Consider the following 7,578-nt stretch of genomic DNA (forward strand, 5'->3'; position numbering starts at 1 on the left):
CTGAAGAATAAATGGCCTTGGACTGAGCTTCAGAAGTTGACCTGAAGAGAAACACAGCACTTTTCAACAAGCAAATAAACAATAAACAGAAGAGCTTTCATATGTGTGAATGATAAGGCCATTCTGGTACTGTAGGCCAAAAAGCTGTTTTCAGTGGCCACAAGAGAAACAATTACAGGGGAAGAGGTAGGCAGGAGCCTATGTAGACCCTTCCAGCTTTTCATCTCTTCCCTGGAAGGGAAGGAAACTACTAACTGTGTGGGATCCCTACCACAAATGAGGCTGCCCTGGGAAGCAGAGCTAAGCTCATTGTCATGTAGCCCTGTGTACTATGCCAGAGGCAGAGGGGTGAATTCAAATCTAGAATTACCAAGCCTAGAATCCAAACTCCCTTCTGTGATCTACCACTTAGTGTGTGACTTGAGGCAAGCCGCTTCACTTCTCTGAGCTTGTTTCTGTCCCTTTAAAATGGGCTGCTATGGGACCGGGATGACGAATGCTCTCTGAGAGTTTTTGTAAGTTACTGGGCAGATATGAGCTACTTATCATTGAGAGATGATCTTCAAATAATTGAGTCATGAGAATTCAGAGTAACTGGGTCTATCATGCAGTGAATAATGACGATGATGATAGTAATGGAAATACTGACATTATTTGATGTGGCGGCTGCCACACAGGTGAGACACAATTTGGTTGGAAGCAGATGCCGAGACTTGTTTGGAAGCTGCCCTTGCATCGCATACGCACTGCTTTCCTTCTATCATTTGGGGCAGCTGGAGCGAATGCTGGTAAAGATAATGGGGTGGGGTGGGGTCAAGGGAGAGCTGAGCCTAAAGATTTATACAACCTTTAAAACAGGAATTTTCGATCCTTTACCTCATTTGAGGCTTAGACCTGCTCTTCTGTTCTTATCTCCATTTCACAGGGTGTAACTGTTTGGACCTTGAATGTCTGTCACAGACTCATGTGTTGAAGACTTGGTCCCCAGCCTCTGACACTACTGGGAGCTGTGGAAACTTTAAGAGGTAGGGGCGTAGTGAAGGGAAGTTAGTCTCTGGGGGTACCCTTGAAGGGGACTCTGGGACCCCAGCTCCTGTATCTCTCTCTCTTTGCTTCTTGGCCTCTATGAGGTGAAGGACCTCTTTCCTGGTATGTTATACTGTGCTGCTGTAGGCCTGAAGCAACAGGGCCAAGGAGACATGGACTGACACCTCTGAAACCATGAACCAAAGTAAACCTTTCATCCTTTTCAGTTGATTAGCTCAGTTACTTCAGTAATGGTAAGCTAACACACAAGGCTATTGGAGGTTATTTAACTAGCATAAGAGAGGTTATTTAACTTGCATAAGGTCCGATGACTCACAGGTTAGAGGTATGATTCCATTCCAGCCTGATGTGATACTCCTGGAACAATGCATGTGGCTGGGTTATGTAACCATACAACCCCATGGAGATGGACATCCTTGTGTCTATTGCATTTAATCATATGAGGCAATGGAACCCCAGAGAAGTACAATGGTTTGCTTAAGGTTGCACAGCTGAGAAACAATAAAGGAGTGGAAGCTTGGTTTCCCCATTCTCAGAATAGGGCCTGTTCTACTCCAGCTGCTGCCTTAGAATTGCTCTCATTCTGCTTTCCACCCCCTTTTCTTTTAAAAAAAATTAATAAAAGGCAGCCAAACAATGGCTAATAGGCTCATGAGAGGTTAGAAACATACTTGTGAGGCAATCACAGGATTGCTTTCAGCGAAACACATGATCTCGGTAACAAAAGGAATACAGAAATCGATTTCTTTGAATGTTCTTCAGCCTAATCAACCCTGATGCTGCTAAACTGTTCCTGACGTTCTCTGGTCCCCCCTCCTTTAAAGTCCCAGAGAAAGCATAATGAAATAAGCTGTAGGCATTTGGGGGTTATTCAGCTCTCTGAAGTGCTCTAGGATGCAATTTGTAGGCAAGATGTTAAGGAATTACCAAAAAAATGCTAGATGGTGCCAAGAGCGTTGTACCAATTTCTTCCCAGCCCTGCTGCATATTAGGTATGCATATGGTCCACACATTTTTCAAAAACGCAACCCCAGGTGTCAGGGCCTGTTCTTTAGAACATATCAACTAAATGTAGAGAGACGGGTATGCTGAGGAAATGAAAAATAAAACCCCAGCTGCTCCTTAGAACATTGCTGTAATTTGGAGGCTTGGCATGGGCTGTGGTGTTCTTGTCTGGAGTCCTGCAGAGGCAGAACCCTGGAAGGTTAGTTCCTTCAAGACAGGACCAGAATGAGGGCACTGCTCCTTGTCCCCTGGTCTAGCGTAGTATTTGGCACATGTGGGGGGCTCAGGGAAACAGAGGTGTGCAAATGAAGAAGCAAGAAAGGTGAGCAATTAAATCAGTATAAGGAGAGCAAAGGCCTGTTGGAAGAAGGTAGTTGGAATAAGTCATGATCCTGATCCCCTGATTAATTCCTAAAATGCCACTCCTCGTTTTAAAGAACTGGCTGTACAGTGTGGTGACAAAGGATCAAGGAGTGAACTTAGAAGAGTTGGACTTATGCCCAACAAGATTTGACCTTCTTTCTTTTTTAATGAGAGTTGTAGGTCACAAAGCACAATGTTTGGTGTAAACTACAGGTATATATTTCTTTCATTCATCCTTTTATCCATTAGTCTATTTTTCTATCTACCCATCCATCTGTCCATCCATGCATGCAGAACTCCTTGTGTAATCTACAGTGTGCCAGGTCTGATATTGAAAGCCAGTGCCTGAAAGGTCACCACACTGAAGCAGTTCAAAACTGAGTGGACAGCACAGTTATTCTTAGATAGCACCATGGAGGTTGAGACTATTACTTCTTTCCTTGAATGATAAGGAAGCCGAACATCACAGCCACCGTGGGACTTGCTCTGGCCACTGGTACTAAGTCCTACAGTGGAGCTCAGCATCAGGGAGGGCCATGGAACACCTCGTGAATCATTTCTGCCTGGCACATGTTTTGTTAGGCTGTCTATTGTTCGTGGAGGAAGAAAATAGGGACTGACAATACCCTGAAGCAGGACCATTTGGGTTCCTCCATTCTCAAAATGTAACCCTAGACCTTATTCACACTTGTTCTTCATTAGCCTGGCCCCCTGGTAGTGGGGTGTGTAATTCTGGCTCAGATTTACCACATCCACACCCAGAGGGTTTGCAGATTATTGCTTGCCTCTGACAAGGCCTGAATCATCACTATCACTGCTACGATTTCTTTAATCCCATGGACCTCCTATCAGCTTTGGATTGAGTAGATCCAAGTCAACTGTGGCAAGCGTAGATCTTGGTGTAGTTTCTGGGTATTTTTGTGGGAGGGGTGGGTGGTGGATATAGTGGTGAAGGTATTATACTGCATGTACTAGATGGTTGGGCAGTGTTTCTCAAATAAGAGAAAAATATTCTGCAGCTAGGTTCTTCTAATAGCTCCTATGAAAAGGTTTTACTTTTATTCCTTTCAATGTAAGAAGCACTCCTTGAGCTACATTCAGTTTGCTTTCCCTAGTTCTCTCATGGGAAGGGCAGGAAACTGGTGTTACCTCCCCTAAAATGTTTCCATGGTGAGGTCATCTCCTCCAGTTAGTGCAGTGTGTGGAACTTTGGGGTCTCCATCAATCACTGGGAAGTGAGGTGGAGAAAATGCAAATCTCCCTTCAGAAAATCACATGGGCCCAGGATGCCCATGCCAGGCCTGACTTGGATTGCCTTGGTCATGGGCCAGAGGAGAACTGGTCCAGCAGTGTCTTCAGAAGAAGTAAGGCCTCCCTGGGTGAATGAAGAAGGAAGACCCATTGACAGGGCTGGAATTGATAGCATAGCCTGTCTGCACCACACATACCTGGGCAACTTCATAAGGAGCTGAATGATTGCCAGAACCTGTCCAGAGCTTAATGAACACACAAGAGACTGAAACTGATCAGGATGAGGTAGAATAGACCGATGTTTAAGAGTGAGAATTCTAAGTCAGACTGCTTGCAAGTTGAAGCCTGGCTTCACCGGTTATAAGCTTACGACTTTGGACATGGGAATGTCTCTGTTCCCCTGCTTCCTTATCAGTAAAATGGGGAATAGTAGTAGAATGTACCACATTGGATGACTCTGAATATTTAACTAGCTATTGTAGAGAAATGGCTTAGAATGGTGCCTGGCACATAATACGTAGTTGATACTTGTAGCTATTATCAGTGTTTCAAGATTCCTCCAATTCCATTTCTGAATTAGGTTTTATCTACAGAAAACAACCCATTTTCACTGACCCAGGTTGGATGTCATCCTTTAACCAGTAGCATTTGATACAGGAATAACATGTCTGTTCTCTCATGAATGGCAGCTGGAGCCAGTCTCGTTAGCCACTCAGAAATTCCCAGGAAGACACTGGCCTCTGTTCGTGGATGTGTTGCTTTCTGTTGACAAAACAAACAAACAAACAAACAACAAGAACAAAATGTTGTTTCTGTGTTTTCTTTTCTGCCTTACCTGTCAGGAAAGGAGATTTAGGACATTACGCACTGCTTATCTTGAGTGCCCCAAAGCATCTCTTTCTTCTGTTTTTCTTGTGTGGAGTATTTATCCTAACTCCCGCACCCCCAACCAAAAGTATCAAAGTAAAGTGACTGAAGGGAGTGTGAAGAGTATAATGCTAAGAATACAGAAGCCTGCAGTTCCTTCATATCTTATGTTTTAACTTAAAAATTTATGCCTGGTTTGACTTTGAGTCACACACTTTTGTTTAAATATGAAATTAACACTTTCAGGGATCAACCTTCAAGTAAAATTGGTTGCCCTCTGAAATCACACTGTCTCCTGTGACAGTCCTTGGTGCCGTTCATCAAGTATTTCTGGTTCTCCTCCATCCCAGACAAACAGCAGGCCTGCAGGCTCTGCGCCCTTGAGGAAGGAGTGACTGTGTGACTAGCTTTGGCCAAGGAAAGTATATCAGTTGTGCCCAGTATGCACTTCGCCAGCTTCCCTTGCTGTGGAAGCCTGGCTGGACACAGCCTCCATAAACTGGGTCCCTGAATGGTTCTGACTCAGACCCTGTACCATTTAGCTACCTTCTAGTTCATAAAGGAGCATGTCCTTCATTTTGAAAACATGGCCTGAAGTATCTTGTCTAAGACTGCACCTTCAGGAAAATGAGGAACCCGTATGTGAAATGAAAAACTCAACTACTGGGTTTCTTCTCTTTACAGAAAGATCATTTCCTTTCCTGTTGTGTTTTTCTTAGATTCCACATACTATAAAGGAGGACAAAGCAGAAGGGAGGCTGTAATTAGACAAGAAGAAGGGAAGAAGGTGGTTGAGGGGTAGGAAATAAGGAACATGATCTGATCAGAGTACTTAAACACACCGAAATCCCCTCCCCTTAGTATGGAGCTCGGAGAGGATGAGATGAAAGGGGAGGTGGAGGAAATGATTAAAGTGAGTTATGTGCATGTACAAATCTGCCAAAACAAAAGCCATTAATCTGTATAACCAATATGCGCTAATAAAAATGTGGAAAAAAAAACCAAAAAAGGGATTATTCCCGCATTCCTTTTTAAATTTTCAAAATACAGTGAATAGTGTGAGATTTTTGCCTTTCTCAGAGGCTGTTATGCTAAGTGAAATAGCCAGATGCAGAAAGACAATGTTGTGTGTTCTCACTTATATGTCGTATCTAAGAAAGTCAGACTGATAGAACCAAGGAGCAGAGGGGTGGCTGCCAGGGGTTGGGGGACACATTGGGGGAAATGGGAACACTGGTTGAAGGTATGAACTCTCAGTATAAGGTGAGTAATCTCCAGAAACCTAAGGCAGATGCAGAGAACACAGTTAATAAGAGTTGTACAGGTATACAGTATTATGTCGTTGAAATTTGCTAAGAGACCAGGTGTTCAGTGTTCTCATCACACACAAGTGCGCGCGCGCGCGCACACACACACACACACACACACACACACACACAGGTAACCACGTTGGGTGATGGGTGAGTTAATTAACTTGATTGTGCATAATTATTTCACACAGTACATGTACACTAAAGCACCATGTGGTACATCCTACTCTGAATACATACAATTTTGATATGTCGAGTGTACATCAATGAAGCTGAAAAAAAGTCTCCATCTATAGACTAAAGTTAGCACATTGGTTGTCAATTTTGGGGGTATAACAGTTATTTATCTACCAAGTGCCCAGGACAATGTGCTGGTCCTGAAAGTATGAATTATAAGTTGAAATTGTAAGCCTCTAACTGTTGGATTTCTTTTGCCGTTTAGTGCTTAGCCTATAGCAGGTGCTTGGTAAATGTATGAGTTGAATGAGTGTCCTTTGATGACCATAGTAATACAAACTCACAGACCCTTCGCTTGCTCAAACTTGCTTACACACCAGTACCAACTTCATTTTGTTCTGTTCTATAGCTTTATGCAGGAATGAGATCGTTTCATTGACAAGTCTTTGAAGCACGAGTGCTCAAGAGAGGCTTGCTAAATTGAGTTAAGTGATAAGTTCATATGGAATTGGAAGTCAGAGATGCTGTGGTGTGGCCTAGCAGGCCCTTTTGTGAACTCTACATCTCAGCCAAAGCTGACTTGTTCTCTGGCGGGACTGTCTCACCTTGACCAGTGCAGTTCTCCAGGCACATCCTGTTGGCGAGCGATAGCAGCTGCCTGACTTTTACGACCCCTCTTTCCCACCAATAAAATGAAAATGGCCCAGTCCTTCATTTACACAGTGCTGCAGCATTTGTGCTGGCAACTGCTATCTGGGAATTTGCCTATGTCTAAAACACCTGGGAAAACAGCTTATCAGTTTGCATAAAAATCTTGCTAACCCAGATTTCAGGATAAGGGGTGAAAGGATAAGCATTAGAAAGGGGAGAATCCTAGAAACACCAGAATTCAGGTGCTTTGGTAAGCTACTGGTGACTAGCAAACCAGCCCCAAACTGAGCAGTTTAAATCAATGTTAATAGCTGGGCATGGTGACGCATTCTGGTAATTCCAGCATTTGGGAGGCTGAGGCAGGAGAATCACCATGAGTTTGAACCACACAGTGAGTTCAAGGTCAGTCTGAACTACCTAGTGAGACCCTGTCCCAAAAAATAAAAATAAAACCAAATAAACAAAAAACACAAACCAATGTTGCTGCCATTCACACTTCTGTGGGTTGATGTGGCTTGCCTGGGTGATTCTCACTTGGGGTCTGAGGCTAGAGTCATTGGGATGTTTATTTTTGCTGCTTCAGCTTCATGGATGAATAGTTAGAGGGTGGACACACAACCTACTTGGACCTCCTACTACTAGCGTGGCAGTATGAGGAGAGTAAGCTTCCTTATATGATATCCAGCTTCCTCTCTCTCTCTCTTGCTTCCTTTCTTCCTTTCTTTCTTTCCTCCATCTTTCCCTCCCTACTTTTTTCTTTTTTTGTTTTTCTCTCTCATCTTCTTTCTTCCTTCCTTCGTTCCTTCCTTCATTTCTTTCTTTTTCTTTCTTTCTTTCTTTCTTTCTTTCTTTCTTTCTTTCTTTCTTTCTTTCTTTCTTTCTTTCTTTTTCTTTCTTTCTTTCTTTC

This window comes from Chinchilla lanigera, unplaced genomic scaffold, assembly GCF_000276665.1.
Source record: "Chinchilla lanigera isolate Chin_1 unplaced genomic scaffold, ChiLan1.0 scaffold00018, whole genome shotgun sequence".
Lineage (NCBI taxonomy): Eukaryota > Metazoa > Chordata > Mammalia > Rodentia > Chinchillidae > Chinchilla > Chinchilla lanigera.